Genomic DNA, 22,436 nt, shown 5'->3' with positions numbered 1-22,436 from the left:
CACCCTGTATACTAAATGTAAAAAGAGAAAAATTGAAACTTATTTAAAATAAATACATATTTTATTTCTATTCTATCTTTATTTATTTCTGCTCTACATGCGTGATTTTCTTATTTGATATTGCAAGTAATTTCCAATGTAAGGCAAAGTAATTGATGTCAAGATATAACAACTACGGAGTGATCAAGAATGACTGAGTCTGTTGGTAACAATGAAATTTGGCAAATTTAAAATTTACCAACGAAGGTTAATTTTTGTAATAGTATAAACATAACCTGCATTACCAAGAATGTTTTTAATGTCATCTCAAGTTAAAAAATCCGGTCAGTGCGTGGTCAGTGCCAATTACTAGACAAAAATCACCAGTATTTTCAATTGTTTCATTGCCAACAGACTCAGTCATTGTTGATCACGCTGTACATGGAAGCTACAGGTCAGTTTACAGAAGCGAAATTAACGTAATCGTAATCAAATGCGAGATGAACCGAACACGTGATCAGATTGAACAAATCGAAGTTTCGGATTCATGGGTTAATCACACATTAAAATTTTATTCGAATTAAATATTTACTTCTCTTTCTATAAACTGGCCCTAAAAGTTACAAGTCAGATAAGTATATCTATACCTATTTTTTTTTAACCCTCCACCACCCGGCGGCACGGCAATTTTGCCGAAGTACATACACTATTACGGATATTACTATCATAATATATATAATAATAGGTTTATTAACGGCAAACTATACCATGTAACAGTGGAGAACAAATAAAGAAAAAAAAAACCAAATACAATAACATAACAAAAACAATAGGTACTAGTGACAACTCCCTAAACAGCGTTTCTCAAACTAATTTTAAAACTATTATATTTAATATTGAGATAGCCGAGCTTGAATTTAAACCAACCGCCAACAAAAGCTAGGAAATTACCGGAGTGGGCACCACCAGCGACCACTGGGGGGCGTGGGGGGAAGCCGACAGGGGATGAACGGCCATGTTTTTTTTTGCGACACTTCTCCCTTGTCTGTAGATGAGTGCAGAGGTACCCTGTGCGATTTTCTGTTTTTTTTTTGTGCTCTAACTGTGAAATTGTCGGTGTTTTCCGAATTACATTAGACGTTGTTGTTGTCCAGTCCTTCTGGTTTGAACTAGGTATGTTTGCGGTACTAAAACTATGTCTGTTTCGCACGGAATGTATTTTTAACTATTATAAGTGTTCGCACGTGGTTTGTTGATGTGGCCACCATATTGTATAAAATCCGCAATTATCTCGACCATCCCCATGTATCACGCTTTTTAACAATTGTAAGCTTGCGAAGGAGAGTAAGGCAGCCTGGTTCTAGTTTTGCTAAATTTATAAAACCGTACGGATCACGTTTTTTTTGTAAAATCAGGTGTAACAATTCACTAACGTTCCTAAAAAGAAAAGAAAACGGCGCCAAGTTTTTAGAATGGGTCTGTGGCTTTCATTTTTTTGTTATAAGCGCACTCCCTCATTTTGATTCCTTTTTTTAACTAGTCCGAGTGACGCTTTTTGGTGTAACATGTATCTATTTATTGCTTAACATTTTTAATCAAAATTTGAAAGTTTCCACTTTCCATCCCGGTAGCAACCAATTGGGTTTATATTTCAGGCATCTGCGCGGGCTTTTCCTTATCCAGGGATCTTCTACATTTAGGTATTTTCATCGTTTAGTCCCGGGGCGCCCTCCATATTATTCAAGGGGGGGCCCCTTGTCGATGATCCGGCTCTAATAGGCTAGGGTCGACTGGACTGTGTTTTTTTGTTTTATTGTTATGTATGTGTTAATGGTTGTTACCACCTTTCCATCCCAAATTGAAAGTGTTCTTAGATAGCTCTGTCAACAAATATTTGTCGCGTTTCTTCTTTTGTTTGCTTTCTCCAGTTTGCTGTAGCTGTAAATTCTAGACCTTACCGCGAGGGTCTCTCTCTGTTTGAGGGGTTTTGTTTTTCCTCTAACCTCCCAACGTTGAACACGACCTCGCGGCCCTCATAAAATTTGCACCCCATGGGAGACCCAAAAACCTAATGCTTGGCAGGACTTGTTGAATGCTGGGTTTTACTCGAGCTCCATGGCACACTTCCGGAAATGTGATCAGGTCTATTTTCCCTGAGTCTGTGTAGCCTGACAAGCACGTTGTGTTTTCTTTTGCTTTGGAGAAGAAATGTTCACTTCAACCGATGAACTTAGAGTACCTCAATTTGTTGACTTACGTAAAGCAGTTAGGACCTTTCCCTTATCACTAAATCACGGGTAGGCGGGAAATGTTAAAGTCGTAAGGATAGGTACCACAGACCCCCGGACCACCCAAAGCCACTCACTCCTTCTACAGCGTATCTGCCGTATTTTGTAAATTAACTTGGAAAAGAAAAACAGAACATGCTGAAGTTCTCGCCTAGTGCCCGCTCTCGCTCGAACGGTCCGAAGTAACTGGTTTGTTTGTAATGTACAGGACCCTCCTGTTTTCTTTCTGAATTTGAATTGTGTTGTTTATGAAATCAGTTTGCTCAATTCTCACTAACTGTCCCGTCCACGTTGTCACTTCGGACGTGTTCGTATTTTCAGGAGAGGTTTTTAGCGGAGCCTCATTCGGGGGTCTGGGAGAATGGCCAGAGCTCACCATTTTCCTAGAGTTCTAAATGAGTAGTCTTCTCACATTTGAGGAGACTTGGGTGCCCTCTCCCGAGACGTTTTATTATTCATGAATCCCGGCGTTAACGAAAATGATAACTTTGAATAAATAGCTGGTTTTAATTATTGTGTTGTTTTATTTGCACTCTTCTGTGTGGTTCACAAACCCTGTTGGAACGAATCTGGTAATGTTTAATTTGTATTTAAAAAAAAAAACACAACGTAGGGAAATTAACTAAGTACGATCACGCGCTCTTGGCCAGTTTTTTGAATTTCGCGGGTTTTATTTTTCATTGTGTATGTTGGTAAAAAAAAAAAAAAATGAGATGGCCGATTGGTGGGAATTTTGAATTACCCACTTGGTTCATGACAATATTATAAAATTCAACATTATGAGAATGTAAATTAACATTCCTGCAGATTGTGGATAAAGGCGACCTTAACCCATAGTTGGTTCTATGATAAGGAACAACTAACACTTCTGAAATTACATTGAGGCACATGAAGTAAAAATAAGCCTAAGATTGACGAACATGTAATCATATAATTAATTACTTTAAAAAAGAAGCATAAATCCAATTGAATGCGTCTGGATCTTAAAGTACTTAAACCAAAATAAGCCAAGATATTATCATAGTTATTTCTATCAAAATGAATGTGACATTTATAGCAGGCAAATTTTATAAATTTTCTCTGAATTTTTTCAATTCTGTGAATAGCATTTTGATACAGCGGACACCATATTATAGTGTTATGTTCCAAATTAGACCGTACAAGTGCATTATATAGCAACACAAGAGCTCTCAGGTTGTCAAACTCACTACACTGACGAACCATGAAGCCTAACATTTTGTTTGAGTTCTTGACAATTTTTTCAATATGCGAGCAAAATGTCAGTTTACTATCGAGTATTATTCCTAGGTCACTAATTTGGAACAAACATTCTAAAGCACTATTATGAATATGATAAGATGGAAGGGTAATCATTTTCTTTCTAGAGTAACGAATTACTTTGCACTTGGAGATATGGTCCAGTCAATAGAGACGTAAAAATGGCTCCACCTTGCAAAAGGTGCAGAAAAGTTTATACTTGGCAGGTATCTTCTATCAGGCATATTATTAATATTGCCGAGTTTGCGACCTTGGGGGGTTGCCGCTCGCCCCGCCATACTGAAGAATAGGGGTGGAAAATCACATTTCTGACAAAAAAACATAAACAACAAAAAATGTAGAGAATTGCATGCTCTACATTTTCTATAATAACTTAGATAGAGGTATCTCGCACGGATAATGAAATAATCGCAAAAATGTGATTTTGCACCCCTACTCTCAAGTATAGCGGGACGAACGGCAACCCCCCAAGGTCGCAAACTCAACAATATTAATAATATGCCTGATAGAAGATACCTGCCAAGTATAAACTTTTCTGTACCTTTTGCAAGGTAAAACTCCCTATTGATTGGACTAATATTAAGTTCTAGACCATTGGACTCACGCCATGAAACCACTCGACACAAATCATTCTGAATTCGTACACAATCTTGTTCAGATCTAATGTTGTAAAAAAGTTTTAAATCATCAGCGTACAGCAGAAACAAGCTATCTTTAATATATCATGTAATAGTGCAGTGCTAATCAACATAATTGCCGGCGTCTCGCCTCCACATTTTGACTTCGTTGTGTAAATTATTATGTTCTGTGTCAATGTTAAGGAACTTCCTCACGATATGAGTATAATAATATACCTTTTTGAATTTCAACTACCAATGTGTTACCTAAATCCAGAATTTCTAAATTTTTAAAAAGATATTGCGGTACTATTCCTGTCACTGAAATTACAAGTGGTAAAATTGAATTTTTTTCTAAACACCAAAGATTTCTCATAGCAACGGAGAGCTCTAAATATTTTTTAATTTTTATGTTATATGTCTGTGTTATATTATATTACTAATTATAATAATATTTGAGTTTCGTGATTTTATTTTAAAATGCTTGTGTACCTTATAAAATGAAGTATGTACTTAATCTTTGTTGCATACTTAATTACTTATTAATAATTGAACTTTCGTTGGTTGACGCTTGCCTCACAAATACTATCAGACTATCAGAGTATCGGACTACTTCTAGGCAGAGATGCGGTGTTGCAGATGTGCATGGCACGGCTTGTTAAATAGAGACGGCAGTGCTAGCAAGGTTTCAACATTATAACAATACGTTAAAGTACACGCTGGTCCGTTAATCCAGTAAAACACAATATCTCAATTTCACTAAGGCAAGCTGGTTCTCTCTAGTCAACACCGACTGCACAATTCAAGAACTGGGAATCAAGTGGCGCTTTACAAATAGGTACCAACCGAAAACAATTAAAATTAAAAAGCCCTGGGGTTTCACAGACGCCCCCCAAGTGTCGTAGAGTGAAGCGTAGCGGAACGGAGACGACACTTTCCAGTTGGTGGTTAGGTCTATGGGGGACAACTGCTGTCCTCTTCGTTCGTCCCTGAAACCAATAAACTCACAGCAGTACCACATTCACAATTGGTAGTTTATGGAAATATACTCACCGGTTTACGTCTCTAAGATGCTCGTCGTGTCGTGCGGAGTCACGCCCTCCTGTGGTAAAACTTTACCAAATCCGCGTGGATTTGGTCGACTGGCCGGAGTGGCACCGCTGGAAGAAGTGGCCCGAGGAGCTTGGACAACCGGTTTGTCGGATTTTTGCCCAATAGAATTTCATAGGAAGAGTATCCAGTGCTGATATGAGGCGTGACGTTGAACAGCTCGATCTTCGATAGGACCGTCGCCCAATTGGCGTGAGCGTCCTGACAGTACGTTCGAAACAGCTGCCTCAATTCCCTCATGACACGCTCCGTGGTGTTGGACTGGGGGTGTCTGACAGTGGAAAACGTGGGTTGGATGTCCCACTACTCCAATGTCTCCTGCCACTGCTTGGACTGGAACTGTGTCCGGTGGTCACTGAGAACGACCTTGGTCGGGACAGTACGGTGGAAGTCGAGGACACGTTGGGCTGAAACTTTTGCTTGCGCTGGACGAAGAGGATACAACTTCACGAACTTGGAGAATGAGTCGATGACCGCAAAAATATAGCTAACCCGGGAGCGGCTCTCCGGTAGGGGACCATAGTAATCCACGGTGACTAAGTCGCTCGGTTATTCGGCGAGAATGGGGTGCATATTTCCTGAGAGCGCGCGGTTGGGAAATTGACATTTTTGAGAAACATCGCAGGATCTGATGAATAATCCGATCTTGGCGCGCAGTTTCCTGGCGTAGAAGTAGCGGTACATAAGCGAATAGATTTTTGAAATGCCGAAATGACCATATTGTTGGAAGTTGCGGATTACACTTTCCATTAGTGCTTCTGGGAGGGCGATCGAAGGGGTGGAAGAAGATAAGGATGTCCTGATGGATGCGAAAATGTCAAAGATGCGCCTCGGGTTCGTTACCTTGGATGTGAGTTCTGAAGATGGGTCCTAGAAAAGGGTCGTCGAGTTGCAGCTGGCGCAAGTTTTGAAAGTGAGCTTTCAACTCATCCAGACCGGAAGACATAAACAGGGCTGTGATGAACTATTTCTCGGAAGTTAGAGTGGTACCGACGATGGGGAGATTGACGTTCCGGGTGACTGCAGCATCTACGTCGGGCGGAAAACGTGACAGTGTGTCCGCCACTACGTTGTCCTTCCCTCTGATGTGCTCCACCTCGTAGTTGAACTCGTTCAGCATCAGTGATCACCCGGTGAGACGATCGTTAAGGAGGAGACATTGTTTTAAGAATTTTAGTGCGTAGTGGTCGGTGCGGATGACGACACGGTGTCCCAGAAGGATGGTACGGAATTTCTGGAGGCCGAAAACGATAGCGAGCAACTCCTTCTCGGTGACGGTGTAGAACACTTCTGGACCACTCAAGACTTGACTCGCGAATCCAAGGACTCCGTGCTCACCATCATCCAGGAGTTGATAGATTCGATGCCGAGGGCTACGCCGGAGCCATCCGTCTGGAGAAAGAAGGTCTTAGAAAAATCTGGGAAATGTAATAATAATAATAAAATAAAGAGATATAAGTAAAATTTAAACAGAAAATCTATAAGGACTTTATGAATGAATAAAACTCTTCGAAAGAATAGAATGCATTTTCAGTTAGCAATTGCTTTAAATGTAGTTTGAAGGGTTTAAAGTCCATGTTTTTAAGGTGCCAAGGAAGAGCATTATAAAATTTTACACAATAATAGCGAGTGCTATTTTGTGTTTTGTGTAGTCTCGAATGAATGCTTAATAATAAGTACATATAGAGTACGCATTGTAGAATATATATACAGGGAACCGTTAATATCTTAAATGTTTTAAATATGTATCTACAGTCATCTCTGTAACCAAGTCCACCCAGAACACGAATACATCTCCTCTGCTGGTTAAACACTTTACGTAAGTGTGTAGAATGACCCCATACGAGAATAGCATAAGTTATATTACTGTGAACTAGGGCATGGTAGGCAGTAACAAGTGTTTTATCGTTTACTTCACTACGAAGTTGCCTTAATACAAACAGCTTTTTGGAAATCGTCTTCACCAAATGGTCTGCATGAGCTTCCCATGTCATTTTAGTGTCCAAATGGATTCCAAGAAGTTTAATGGTTTTACTATTTTCACCAATTTCCCGAAGCGAAAATATTATTGATTGTGTCTTATCTTTATTAACAACCAGTTTGTTTGCAGTAAACCATGTGAAAATTTGTACCTGTGTGTGCACGATTTCTATGTTAAGAGACATGAGACTACGACTGGAAATACATGTGGTTGTGTCGTCGGCAAATAGCGTAAATTTGTTCTTCGGTAGTGCCAATGGCAGGTCATTAATGTAGATGAGAAAAAGCAGTGGGCCTAAGACAGAACCCTGGGGAACGCCGCAATTAATGGATTAGTTATCCGACACCATTCCGTTCACTGCAACAAACTGTTGTCGGTTTTGGAGGTAGGACTGTAACAGATCAGTGCTGCTTTGATTGAAGCCATAGTATCCGAGCTTCGTTAGTAATATAATATGTGATGAGTTACGCAGTCAAAAGCTTTAGATAAATCGAAACAGGTTGCATTGACATGTTCTTCGTTTTCGAGTGCTGAGAATACAAATTCGCTTAGGTCATTTACAGCTAGAGTTGTTGACAAATTGTTTCTGAAACCATATTGGCTTTTGGAAAACAGATTGTTATTATCGAAAAATTTAGTGATTTGTTTCTTTAGTAAGTATTCAAAGACTTTTGAAAAAGTCGGTACAATGGAAATGGGTCTATAATTATTCATGTTGTCTTTATCCCCCTTTTTGAATAGGGGTATAACTTTGGAGATTTTCAACACGTTCGGAAAAACATTTTCCGCGATACATTTGTTAAAAAATTTTGTTAAAGGGATATAGATGACATTTACTAGGGTTTTAATTATCTTTGAGTTAATATGATAAACATCTTTTGCGTTAGAGCTACTGAGAGCTAATATTGCATCGCGCGCGTCATTATAAGAGATTTCTTTGAAATTAAAATCATCCTGAGGTCTTGCGTTATTACTTAGATAGTTTTGAAAGTTGGTTTCAGGTTGTTGCACGGGAATTGTTTTAATAAGTTTTTCGGCAATACCTGTGAAATATAAATTGAAATCTGAAGCACAAATGTTATCACTGTTATCAGGATTTGGGTTAAATTTTTTTTAATTTTTTTTTTATAATTTCCCACATTGCTTTTGGCTTGTTCGCTGCTTTGTGTATGAACTGCTCGTTAAATGTTTTTTTGGCTTTAGTTAATTCTTTCCTACACAAATTTCTGAAATTTTGGTATGTTGTATTGTCAACGGTTTTGTTATTACGTAATGTATTTAGGAGCTGGAGAGTATCTCTCATTTTCCTCAGTTTCTCATTGAACCAATTATTGTTTAAAATATTTTTGCCATGTTTGGGCTGTATTTTAATTAAGGGGAAGCATACATTTACATTGTGGGCAATCGTGCCCAGGAATGTTTCAAATAGATGTTCAGAATCTAGTTCGCAATTGTTGTCAATGAATGAGCAATCTGTATTTTCTATAATATTGTAAAGTGTGAATAAACCATGCTCAGTAATTGGGCGATGGAAAATTTCTTTTTCTATTGTAGCGTTCTGCGTTGTTGGTTGGAAGAAACTCATGCAAACAGCTGAATGGTCAGATAGTGCAGGGTTGAAAACATCGATAGAGAATTTGTCTTCTCTAATATTCGTGAAGATGTTATCTAAACAGGAAAGTTGTCTGGTAGGTAAGAAAACAGCTTGTTGAAGACCAAATGAAATAAAGGTGTTTACAAGAGTTACTGCTTGTTTTTCTGAAGTATTAAATTTGCAATTGAAATCGCCCGTTATTATTATATAACTTTTGCCAACGATGCTCTGTAGGAGAAATTCTAGTTTTTCAATAAAGAGATCGAAATTGCCAGCAGGGGGGTCTGTAAATCGTATAAAGTCGACATCCGTTGAATGCGATTCCTGCTATTTCACAATGCAACTCTTCACAATATTGTACCGTATTTAGTGACTGCCAAAGCTTTAGTGAATTACTGAATTAGTATTGCCACGCCGACATGTTTGTACTTAGATCTACAGAAACTTGAAGCTACAGTGTAGTTATCAATACTTAATACATCTATATCATTTGGTGAAAGCCAGTGTTCATTAAGACAAAGAATTTCTATAGGATATGCTGATTGCAAGAATGATTCGAGTTCCAATATTTTGGAACCAACCCACTGTATGTTTATATGTAATATGTTAATGATTGAAGTTATGTTTTGGATTGGAACATTAAAAACTTTAGTTTCATCTAGTAGAACTTACATGTTGTTTTGGATATGGCGTTTCTTCTCTAAAAAAGAGCGCACATTGAATTCACGAAGACATACTGAATCTGGCCAAATATCAGGGTTGAAAACATCGTTGAATATTTTGGGGGGAACACCAATACTGAAGGCTGAATTATGGCCCTTTGTTGTAAGCTTCTTAATAATAATCTCGTCGTGACAGTCGATGTTTTGGAGATAATCTTTCACGTCATTCTCGGAAACTTCATTGCCTATGATTCGTCCGATGTATAACCATTTGCGGCGCAGTGCCCCTAGAATTGTTGAAGATTTTGGAGCGGCTTTTCCGGTACCATAGAGAACTGTGGGTTTTTCGTTCTTGGTGTCTTGATTATGTCTGTTCACGGCGTTTCGACGGCGCGACTTTACAGTCTCCCATTTGGGGTCATCGTGGTTGATATGTTTGACGTCATGAGTTGGAGAGATTGCATAGGGTGATTTGTTCCAGTAAGGTATGGGTGTTGTCTTCATCCGCATCTTCATTACGCAACACAGGGCGCGTGTATTTGTGGTTTCGGGCGTTTTCAGGTTTACCAGAAACTTCTCGGGTTAATGTATCGGGTTTATCTTGTTTGAAAAACGAGGAGAAACTGGGAATTGTCGTTTTTTTTTTGTAGTTTCAACCAAAGAAGTTATCGCGGCGTCCTCCGCTGATCTTGTACTAGACAAAGTCGTTTTTACTAGGGACAATTCACTCTTCAATGACGCTATGGTTGCATTTTGAGTTTCAATCATAAGACTTTGCTTGTTTAGGTTTGTCCCTAGGATCCGGCAGTGATCGCAGAACCAAAGTAATCCGGAGCCCTCCTGCAGAATTTTTTGTTCGGACTTCTTGAGTACGGAACACTTCGGGTGTACACTAATGTCACAGACACCACTGCACTGAATTGAATCTTCATTGTCGTGTAATATTTGATTACATACGGAGCACGAGAGATCCGCCGCACTCTGCGACTGCATCGTGCCTCTCTTGTTGCTCACTGCATATGACGGTTGACAAGAACAGCTCCTTTGTGCCGTATTTTCGTCAACAGTCCAGCGCCACCTGACGTCCTTCCGAAGCAGCCTCGTCAATGGGGCCGTCGTGTGGCTGTATTTGTCGCAAAATCTGCGGTACTACCCACACAGACCGAGGAATACTCAAAGATGTTTTCGTGTTTTTGGGATCGGGAACCGCTGAATAGCTTCGATCTTGTACTGGATGGACCGGAACGAATGTGGAAGATCTTCTGGGGGGTCGTGGTGCCTCATAGTCGGCCACCATCTCTTGGTTAACCCAACGAGTGTCAAGACACACTCAAACCGTTCCGTCCTTCTTCTTGACGACGGTCATCGCGCTCGCAAAGGGGGACGATTCCCTCTTGATGACGCCCATGCGCTCCATGTCGCTGATTGTCTTTTCCACCTGCGGACGGAGGCTGAAAACGATCGGAAACGCTCTCTTCAGGAACAGTGTCTGGTCGTGCATTTTGATCTCATGGACGTACTTGTGCGTGCGGCCCGGTACTTCGTTGAAGACGACCCGGTAGGACGCGAGCACACGGTACAGTTGATCTCGTTGTTCCCGACTCAGCGTTGTGACGCCCTCAGCCTACTCACACAGACCGGATAGGGGAGTAATTGTCGTCGACAAGTCGAACGGTAGTGCCAACTCAGATGGCGGCAGGCGTACTACCGAAGTGACGGGAAGGGCGATTTCAGAAACAAAGGCGTCGGCATCGATTCCTATAACAACGGGTCTGATTAGGTTTTTCACGACAAGGAAAATATTTGTAAAGGTTAGGCCTGAAATGGTGAACTCCAGTAGTGCTTGCCACTTGATCCGCGAACTCTGTTGTCCGGTAGCACCCACGAGACGAGATGTGGACACCGGCAGTGTGTGGATCGTATCACGGGCCTTCAATGCGATGAAATTTTCTTCATTAATGCAGGTAACTTCACTACCAGAGTCCAAAAGCGATATGAGAGGTGTTCCTTGGACCTGTATTGTGGTGTGAGGCAAGGACAGCCATTGTCTGCCTTCGACTGAGGTTACAACCGGATGTGGTCGGAGGGTGTTGATGATGGCATCCACACTTGGTACTTCCACGGCGGAGCGGAACATGGGATGTGGCGGGGTGATGACATGCGCGAGAGATGTCTTGGTCCCGAGCCCCCTTGCTCCAAGACCTTTGGTTACTACCCACCCATACGGCGAAGCATCGAGCGACCCCGGGAATAATAATAATAATAATAATAATAATAAGGACTTTATTAAAGAGAGAAAAAAGAAGCATATAAGACAATATAAAAAAAAAAATACAATATAAAAATTTAGACAAACAAAATACAAAGATGAGGCGAAGTCTAGCAACAGCTATTCTACTTAACCTCAAAGAAAAGAAAAAAAGAAACAATTAAAAACAAAAGTAAAAGGGGAATAAGAAAGTTAGATAACTAATATACCAAAGAAGAAAAAATCCTATGTGCATACAAATAAAAAAAAATATTCTTAGATTAAGATTTAACAAAAAAAGTCAATTCACAAAAATAATGCTTACTGTAAAAGAAGACAACTAAGACAATATAAACTGAAGAAATTAATACAACAAAAAAATAATTATACTTAATATAAAAATAAAAGAAAGACTTTTTCTAATTTCTTTCTCCTACTACTGCTCTCCTCCATCAAATAACATCAAATATCATTCGAAGAAAGAATTGCTTTGTTTTTGCACGAAAGCTGTTTACTACTTTGCAAGTTCTGAATAATTCAACGGTGTTGAATAATCTGAGGACGTGTAGTAAATGATCTTTTGAAAATTGCAGTATGATATTTCGGCATTGACAAGTTATAAACATGCCGAAGGTTAACGTAATGTAGGCTTCTGCGAGATTTAAATTTTCGTCGAAGATATGTTGGTTGATTTGTTAGAAACATTTTAAAAACAAACACGGACAGATGATACTGAAAGATGTTCTCCACACGCAGCCACCTGAGTTCATTTATGTTTGTAGAAATGTGATCGTATTTTCTAAGTTTGAAGAAAAAACTGCAACAGCAGTTTTGAATTTTCTGTAACCTGGATTTGGTTTTCTGATCTAAGCAAGGCTAGTAAATAATTAAGCAGTAGTTAAGATGTGAAAGCACAAGGGACTCACATAGCTTTTTTCTCATTTTAAAGTTTAAAATATGATAGTTGGAATAAAGCAACTTTAGGGCCATATAACATTTTTTTACAACAAAATTGACAATAAAGGGATCGATTCTGTCGTAGTGACACTGCTGGGAGGAATTCAATCCTTACTCCGTACGACATCAAGCGGTTGTCACAGCAAGCTTGTTTCCTAGGCTCCTCTCCCTCTGGAATAAACCCAACTAGTGGCAAAGTTGAACGAATAGTGGGGAATTCCTCAGAAATGGCAGGACTTAAACTCCCCAGGTATACATCTTCTGGAAGTTTCCCGACGGAAGGTTCGGAGGTGGGACCGAGAACGGGCTAAACGGCGGTTCCTGAACGACCGTCGACATCGTCGGGCGAACGGTTGGTCTCCCGGAAGTTTTCACCTCGTTGTCCCAGGGGCGAAGGTCAGCTGGTACCCTCCTAGGGGGAAGGACCTGTTCCTGTTGACACAACACTTCGATGGCACGGTCGATGATCCGCTCTTGTTCCGGTAGGAGTAGCCAGTGACTGGACGGCCGATGGGAAGAGCTGCAGCAGGCTGTCTACCAGAAAGACCTCCGGAAATGGCAGCGTTAGGGCTCGGGTTTGGTTGACGCGTTTTATGAAGTAATCCGACATCCTCATTTCACGTGTTGGATCGTACGCCTTCTCCGTGATTCCTTGGAAGATCTTCATCTGGACACCTCCTGACCAGTACCGGCGGAGAAAGTCCTGGCGAAAATCCTCAAACGTCTCTCAGCTCGATTTCTTGTACTCGGCCCATTCCCGAGCCCCTCGCGCCAAACAGCTGATGCCAGTCCGCAATTTGTCCTCAGGAGTGGAGCGAACACCAGTGTAGAATGCCTGAAAGTTATTTGAGAAACGGGTCGGTTTCTCCGACTCAGAATTAGTAAATAGGGGTCGAGGGGTCGCCCCCACTGAAGGTGGTGGTTGTACTAGACCTGTCGCCAAAGACATTCTCACCATTTGTAGAAGTCTGCGATGTCTGCGAGGGTTCTTCACTCCTACGGCTCAACAACGATTCCAAAATGGCTCCCGTGCGTCTTTGGTTCTCGCCGAGTTCGACGATGGCCTCCGCCTGCTGCCGCGCAACAGCGTCCTTGTTGCTAGCAGGTTCCGCCGGAATGCTCGTTGCACGTGCAATCAATTTCGACGTCGCCACCAGAGTCGACGTGCAGACGGGTTCACCACTGGACGGCGTCGGACCCTCCTGGAGGTTAGAGCCTTGGCTACCCTAGAATTCATGCCTCCTTTCCTTCGTCCTCCCATGGCGTGACAATCTCCTGTACGACCGTGCTGTGAATAAAACCTAAATACATTGTTCGAAATTTGTCCAAATGAGGCCCACACAAATTGCATCCTGGTCACGGCACCGAATTCTGTAATAACTCAGATATCGCCAGTCTTTCGCCAAAATTCAAACATTTGAATTATCGAAAGAAACGCGCAAAATTGAACAAAGTGGCCATGTCGTGATCGTCACGGAACTGGTAAAACCTCTAGGTACGTTGTGTGTTTTGTACAAAATGTCGGCAGACTAGCTCGGGATGCAAATAGCGGACCTGCAGGGTGGACAAATTTCGAAATAAATACGCCTGTATTTATTTTATACAGATATGAATAAATACATTCTCGTTTTCATTTACAGTGCCGATTGATACCAAACCCGATCACATGACGCATCAAACAATTTGGCGGTGCGACTTTACATGACATAACAACATATACATTACAACACGATAACTTTGTCTATCGGCCTCTTAAGGGGGGTAATTCGACGTGTTTACGCCAAAACGCCAACAAATACGAAATTGATATATTGGTATCATAGGAAAGAGAATTTTAAGCCGCCTGCGCCGGTATCAGTGTCATAAGCGACAAAAAATCCGACAACTCGTTATTCAAGATGGTATGGCATAAACGCCAGTACTACGTTGATCTCCATTGGGTTTATTATGGGATAAACGTGTGCTTTATTCTGGCGAAAGTAAGTACAATTACTATTTAAATTTTGGATGGTCATCGATTTAAAGACCTATATTCTATTTGTTTGTAAGATTATAGTGGATTTTGCTCTCAAATATTAAATTAAATATATGGCGCTTATGTCAAATTATCAATAGAATTGTTAGATTGTCATAAGCGCCATTTCCCAATGCGATACAATGACACTAATAATGATCAATTTATAAACACTGGATCACGAATCACATTTGAATACATTTTGTTTCTCTAAAACTGACTAGTTTAATCAGGCAACTAAAACACATCTCTGGAAATTATTAATTACATTTTGGCACTTATACCATTTTACACTTTTCCAGAACGAAAAAAATATTTAGCCTCTTAGCAGAAAATGATAAGACTGACAGTAAAGCCTTATCCGTCTTCACACCGAATAATTCCGAAATTGTTGGTAACGACTTAGATTTAGCTCTCGAAAATGATATTATTTAACTAAACAACGAAGATAATGCAATATTACTAGAAGAAACGACTGGGTCACTAGAAATTGGTAATATAAACTCTAATTTAACTGTGATATTACCCAGCACTGATAATACTTTATGTGAACCACCGCCTGAAAATTTTCCATGCATCTCCATGTATCTCTGGAATCCGCTAGTAACTTTGTGACAGGTGAGGAGCAAACGAACAACAACGAAGATAAGGAAGAAAGTTTTACAGAAAAAACAAAAATTAAATCATCAAAAAAACAAGGAAGGAAGTTGTTAAAAGACGCAGGACAAGAATACAGGAATTACAAAGAAGAAGCCATTAACGCCAAACAAATTTTAGAAAATACTTGTTTAAAGAAAAATTGTCGCAATAAATCTAACACATTCTCAGAAGAAGAAAGAAAGGAAATATTTGTGAATTTCTATAAACTGGGAAGTAGTGATAAGCAAAAGTTCTTTCTAACTGACTGCACGGCGGTCACGAGCATAAAATGTCGCAGAAAATCTAAAGGTGTGAAACAGAGAACAGTAACAAACGAATATTATCTGCCTAAGAATAAAATTCAACAACGTGTATGCTTACAATTCCTTTTAAATACATTGGCTATAAGCCACAGACTAATTCGCACGGTTATGTCTACCAAGGAACCTACAAAACTCTTTGAACCCGATTTGCGTGGTAAACATATACCTCATAACAAAGTAAATCAAGAACAAATGGACAATTTTAAACAATTTATAGAGTCATTACCAGCGGTACCTTCACACTATTGCCGCAGCTCTTCTGCCAAAAAATATTTACCATCAGACATAAAAAGTTATAGTAATTTACACCGAATGTATGTAAGCGAACAAAGGAAGATAAATAAGCCGCCACTAAAGAAATTGAAATTTTTAAAACTTCTAAGAGAGAAGTACAATATAGGAATTCATGTGCCAAGGAAAGACAAATGTCTTCAGTGTGAAAAATTCAGAAGCAATAGAGAACCAACCGAAGATGATAAAGAAGAACATAAGGTTCATATTACCGAAAAGGATGCAGCCAAAACGTTCTTCTTGGATGAACAGAGTCGATCCTCCAAAGAAAATGCGTTTCTAGTATCCAGCTTTGACTTAGAAAAGGTAGTTTCTACACCACACGGTGATAGCATGCTTTTGGGATTTTCGAGGAAATATGCTGTATACAATTTTACCGTTTATGAAACCAATATTAGGAAGGTCTACTGTTACTTATGCAGCAACTTGTATCATTACCTTAAGAAAGTCGACAATGAACAATGCTACGAAGAGTTGTCCCTTTACTGCGACAATTGCGGAGGCCAAAACAAGAACAAAGCCATGTTCAACATGATCCGATACTTTTTAAATAACAGTAATTATGTGAGCAAAATCAATTTAATATTTTTAATCGTCGGGCACACTTATATGCCCGTCGATTCTATGCACGCTGTCATAGAAAAGAGCCTTAAAAATAAGCTTGTACACGCTCCTTCAGAGTGGCCAACACTACTTAGAAATGCTCGTGTTAACCCCGAACCTTAAACAATCATCCAACAAAATTATGAGAGTTTCCTAGACTTTAAATCGTTTTCCACCAAAGGACCATTAAAATTAAAAATTGCTGCTATTAAAATGGCTCGATTTTCAAAAAACGATTCCTGCGTTAGGTATAGGACGTCATTTTGTGATAATCAAGAATATTGCATAGATTATCTGCTGAAAGAAAATTGTATTCCGCTAAAACTAAAGAATAGCCCCTTAACATAAAGAAATATAATAATTTAAAAAAGTTATGTGAAACCCGTGCAATATAGGCAAAAGATTACTTTGAATAGGTATTAAAGTTTAAAAATTAGCGGTAATTAACCGGATGTCATGGATGAAACAAACATCGAAGATCAAGAATAATTTTTTTTTGTTATTGAAGAATTTATTTTATTTTCTACCTCAATACCTACTAAGGTACTTATTTTTTTGTAAGCAGAGAATTATCATTATAATATTGTGTTCAAATTTGTTTTTATATACTTTCCTATTTGAAAGAAATATACAATTTATGTTGTTATTATTATTGTTTATAACTTTATATCCCACAAATTTACAAACTTTGTGACACAAACGCCAAAAGCGTGAACCTTAAAGTAAATTCAAATTGGCATAAGTGATCACAAACGGCATAACAATATGATAATGGCAAAACAGTAATGGCATAAATGCCACCATCTAAATGGCATAACCGATTAATGAAAAATGTGAATGGCATAAGTGACAAATTTTCACTTATTCTCAGAAATTAAAAAAACTGTCGTTAATATTGGCTTTTAAATATAGACGAAAAATAGCAAAAAAAATTTAGATAATACCAAAAATTTGACTGATGGAATAAACAAAGTTTCATAGAAGTTATACAGTTTTTTCCCTCCTGTGTAAAATTTACCAAATGGCATTTATGTCGTTTTGGCGTAAACACGTCGAGCTAATAAACAATTCCCTAGCTGCGGTATAACAACACAACAAAAATACAACAAGTCGAATGACAACCGAAACTAAACCTGGAATTTAGGGACAAAGCGTCACCGTGGAACACATGCTGTTGACATTAAGAACAGGCACTGTAAATGGGATGACTAAAACCCCCAAAAATCATCCACAAACGATGGCGCACCTAATTTTTTCAATCTGTACAGTTTTACAACAAGTTACATTAGATTGCGCAACAAGGCTCAAGATTAAAATGACAGACAATTTAACATCCCTAAATGAATATTACGCTCCCCGGACTCTCAGCTCTTCGTACTAGCACGCGGTATCCGATCGCGAAGTTAACCCAGTTCTAGCCCCTCAGTCTCCGAATTTCTACCCTAGTGACGTCGGGTCATCCAAGTCCCTGCGACACCTAACTCGTTATGGGTGCAGTGCCCTCGACTTGTGTCCTCCGAAACACCCTTGCAAATCCCCACACCAGATGAAACTGAGGCCTTCTACCGAGGGCGGTCGAGAAGCTAGACGGCCAAGGTGACACGTCATGAAAAAGCCTCACAGATCCCCACGACGGCAATCTCACGGCGGCCCTTTTTTGTGTGTTCTCGTTTTTCATTGCAACGTGGAATATCTGCCCCACGTCGACACACCTAACTTCAGCCAAACACGTGCCCCGCTTTTCCTTGTGACAAATGGATGGCCGTTCCCTAAATGGACTCTTGTTTTCTCAATTTAAATCGCTGACGCTGACACAATATGATCGCTTAACAGTTTTTCACTTCCTTACCCGAAACTCAAACATGAACTCGCCCAACGGATTCTAACGGACTAACGTTGAAATCGGACGCGACCAACGGATTTCCCCGGTTACTCCCATTTTTCTAACTATAACTTTTAAAGGTGGACTCGCCCAACGGATGGCATCTAGAGATGTGTCGTTCAGGAACGAACCGGTTCAGTGAGCCGGCTCATACTACTGATCCGAGTGAACCGGCTCTCCACGAGAACGAACGAACGAACCGCCACGGCTCACAAATCAAAATTAAAACTCTCTAAAAATCTTTAAAAAATCTATTATAATATTTGTATACGAACAAATTTTACTAACTATAACTACAAATGCTGATTTAAAAACAAAATTTGTGACGTCCTCGAGCTGCTAAGACGACTTCTTCTGCTGGTAATAGTTTGTCCTGCTTTGCTAAAAAGTCGCTCGCAGGGCACCGACGTTGCTAAAACACATAATCTTCCTTTAACTAATTCATATAGCCGTGGGTACACGTCTTTCCTCTGATTCCACCACATTAATGGATCTTGTGTTCTATAAATTAAGGGTTCGTTAAGATACTTATCGAACTTTATTATTCCAGCAGCAGTCGGGTTTGACACAGCTTTTTGTTTTTCCACTTGCTGGTCAAACTCTGCCCACAAAGATGATGAGCTGGCTGAAGGCGTGGGAGTATCTTCGTTTTGTTCGATTAGATTTAGAGTTGGCACCAGTATCGAACAAATTTTTGATTTGAGCTGAGTTCGTGCTGCCTCATATTTTGATCTATTAGAAAATCCAAGTTGTTTGAAGCGTGGGTCTAAAATTGTTGCCTGCGCCATTATTTCATTGGTGTCGTCATTTTTGAAGCGGTCTCCAAGCTCGTTCATAAAAAGTTGTAACATCTGCATAATTTCTTGTGGTAAGTCCTTCCTATTTAAATGTTTCTGGATATGTCTTTTTAAATTCTCTTTTTTTTTTGAAATCGAAACATTTTTTTCAGCGCTTACTTCAATGGTTACATCATTAAAAATGCTTAAAATTTCCATTGCGATTCTTACAATATTCCACTCATTAGGTACCAATGAATTAATTCCTTCTTTGTCTATGATCGCTAACGTAGAAACGACGGCATCTTTAATTTCTAAAATTCTCGACAACATTTCAAAAGTCGAATTCCAACGCGTACAAACATCTTGTTTTTTTGGTTTTAAAACTGGGATGTTCATTTGTTCTTGCATTGACATTGACATTGTAATCTACCTGAGGGGATGGTCCACTGCGCCGGCATCAGTCGGAGAGCAATTTGTGTATTGGGGGGTTCCTTGGCGAAAAATTTAGGGCGCCACGGATTTGCTTGCAAAAAAAATTTGAAAATTTAACTCTGGGTCCAAATCCGAAATCCTCAGAGGAAAAATTCCGGAAACTCAATGACACAAGGGGTAGAAATAAACGTATATTGTAGTAAAATTGCAAAAATGAACACAAGAAGGGTATTTAGTATGATAATTAAATAAATGAAATTAAATGTGAGTATTTCTAGTAAGCCGCTACCATTTTGAAATTTAAAAATCAATTGTTATTTGGTTTTTGACCCGGGGATTACTCCTATATAACAGCGCGTGGCCACGTGTCGTACAGGGCGAAAAATTTGTTCAAATTATTGAATAGTTCGAGCGAACAATCACGCGTCAAGTAGCTAGCCCTTATGGCCCAAAATAGGTCAGTGACTGCTCCGGGCTCTCAGGGGGTTTTTCGGGGCAAAGGGGTGGGTTCGAATATGGGCGCCAGGCAACTATTCGGGAGCTTGTATACCTTGTCCAGCTGCCGGGACAAGCGCTCTAGTTTTTCGAACGTCGGAGAACAAATAAAAAAATCTAATTCCGTTGGAATTAAATAATATGGTTTATTCTGATTGTTCAATCATTCAGACAGTAAATAAATTAGCAAGATGCACTGGTTTTGTGCGCTGGTTCGTCGAATTGAAACTGGTTTTTCTAAATGGTTTTAAAAAATGAAAATTACTGAACCAGTTCACATTAAACATCTTATAAATTAACGCTTAGTCTGGTCTTTTTAGAAAAGCTTTCCTTTACAGGGACCTTGTAATTTATACTATGATTCTGTTTCGAATAACTTAAACTTAATACATTTGTGTTTTACCGGAGTAAAAAAAAACAGAATGTGTCGTAAAGACGCACGATAGATGTATTACAGATGTATTACAGGGAAACATTGTAATTATTCTTCAATCACTTTTAAATAGCGTATTCACAACAAAATTGTATATTTTAATGAAGAAAATAAATTATAAATAACGATAACACTAAACAATATCGAAATGCGTAACTCATTGTTCATTTTTAAGCCTCCAAATTAAAGAGAGGACATTATCGATAAATGTCGTGAGTGTGACAAAGACAGCAGTATACACAATTTCAAAGGATGTTTGTATCGTCTCAAACAGATTAACTTACATTTAAGTGAGATGGAAATATTGGCGCAAACGTTGTGCGAGACACTACTCCCACTAGGCGAGAATGCATCTAGCGCGTGGCCAAAGCACGCTCCGCCGCTAAGCGCGGATTTTAAATATTGAAAATTAGAACGCCGACTACACCTGACCTGACCTGACCTGAAAAATGATGTGACAGCGTCCTTATATCGAAAAGGACTATTATTTTGCACGTTTGAACCTGATATCTGGGGCCGCCACAATTTCTGATCACGCGCCGGCGCAGCTGTGCCAGTGCTTTGGCTACGCGCTAAATGCATTCTCGCTCACACTCGACCCGATAGTGTTTACCCCCACCACTTTTCGTCACACAAAAAGGTTGCCGATCAGAATTTCAAGACCCTCCCATAAAAAGTTTCACTTCAAAAAACAAGATCTATGAATCGACTTTTCCGAACTAAAAATGATTCTTTCAAATGAAATGCAATATTCTGATTAACGAATTGAAAATTAAATGAAGTTTAATACTGTAACGGGTTAAAGCGCCCCATTTTAGACAAAAAATTCCAAAGTCGTGATTTTTGTGTTGAGGGTTCCTTTGCGCTACATGCTGAAACACAGTTTTGACTCTTCCTCAATAATTAATTGTTTGAAATACTCATCTCCGGTAATTCGACGGATACTTGATATAATTACATCATCAACCTGTTCTATTTCCGCATTTTTCTCTTAAAGTTCCTCATCTTCATCGCCCTGTGGTGAAGGGCTGAAGAATATCGCCACCCTTTGTGATTTAGGGGACGTAGGAGTCTTCCAAAAGACAAATTAAATTTTCACCGTCACCTACGGAAAAAGCTTTACTATAGTCCATTCATTTTAAATCTTGGGTTTAGTAATAAAACTTGCCTGCTTTGACACTTGTCCGAAACTCAGTGAATCTAAAACTGTGTTCAATACCGAGTATCAACTACCAAACCTGACCATAGGAATTTAACATGAAAAATAGTTTTTGCGTGATTTTATGTACCTACTTCATTAAGAAATTGATTAAATTTAACCTTTGTTAAATGGTCAAGTTATTAGAAACATTTTTATTCACATTTATCAAAATGTCGAAATATGTTTGTGTTTAAATTTACTACTAAAATCGCCCAATAATTTGATTATTAAAAATACCATCCCAAACATTAAATTTCTGAGGGCATTGCGTTCTTGTAGTTAAATTTATCCGCGGATTTTCTTGAGACAAATATCGAGTGTTCTGGGTGGCTCATTATTTAACATACATTTGCATTCGTCGGTAAAACATTTGTTTTTAGGTACTATAAATATGTTCTGCTTACCTTATCTATACGACGGGTGCAGGTAATAATAAGACATCCCAAGCGTAGACAGAAAGTACATAATAATGGGGTTTTCCAGAATTTTAAAAATACAGGACCGGCCGGCCCTAAGCCACTAAACAATTAATCAAGAAATAACTTGTGTTGTGTAAAGTGAATTCAGTGCGTTAATTTTACTCAATATGTCAGGTGGTTTAGGTCATTTGACTTATCAGTCTGAACAAAT

The 22,436-nt window shown here is 39.3% G+C and overlaps 2 long non-coding RNA genes across 3 annotated transcripts in view; one reads left to right on the top strand and one right to left on the bottom strand.

The window, feature by feature from the left end:
• Positions 1-22,436, top strand: part of LOC138140549 (uncharacterized) — a 390,561-nt gene that overhangs the window by 75,820 nt on the left and 292,305 nt on the right. The window lies entirely within an intron of this gene.
• Positions 3,844-22,436, bottom strand: part of LOC138140644 (uncharacterized) — a 196,708-nt gene continuing 178,115 nt past the window's right edge. The window contains exons 2-3 of one of the 2 annotated variants that reach the window (XR_011162676.1): positions 9,520-14,015; positions 3,844-6,664 (exon numbers count right to left, since the gene is read on the bottom strand). This is a non-coding gene — a long non-coding RNA (uncharacterized lncRNA). The remainder of the gene's footprint in view (positions 6,665-9,519; positions 14,016-22,436) is intronic. The other variant, XR_011162677.1, reaches the window with a different exon arrangement.

This window comes from Tenebrio molitor, chromosome Y, assembly GCF_963966145.1.
Source record: "Tenebrio molitor chromosome Y, icTenMoli1.1, whole genome shotgun sequence".
Taxonomy (NCBI): domain Eukaryota; kingdom Metazoa; phylum Arthropoda; class Insecta; order Coleoptera; family Tenebrionidae; genus Tenebrio; species Tenebrio molitor.
Note: the sequence above shows the minus strand (reverse complement) of the source record. Positions and strands in the feature narration are given on the sequence as shown.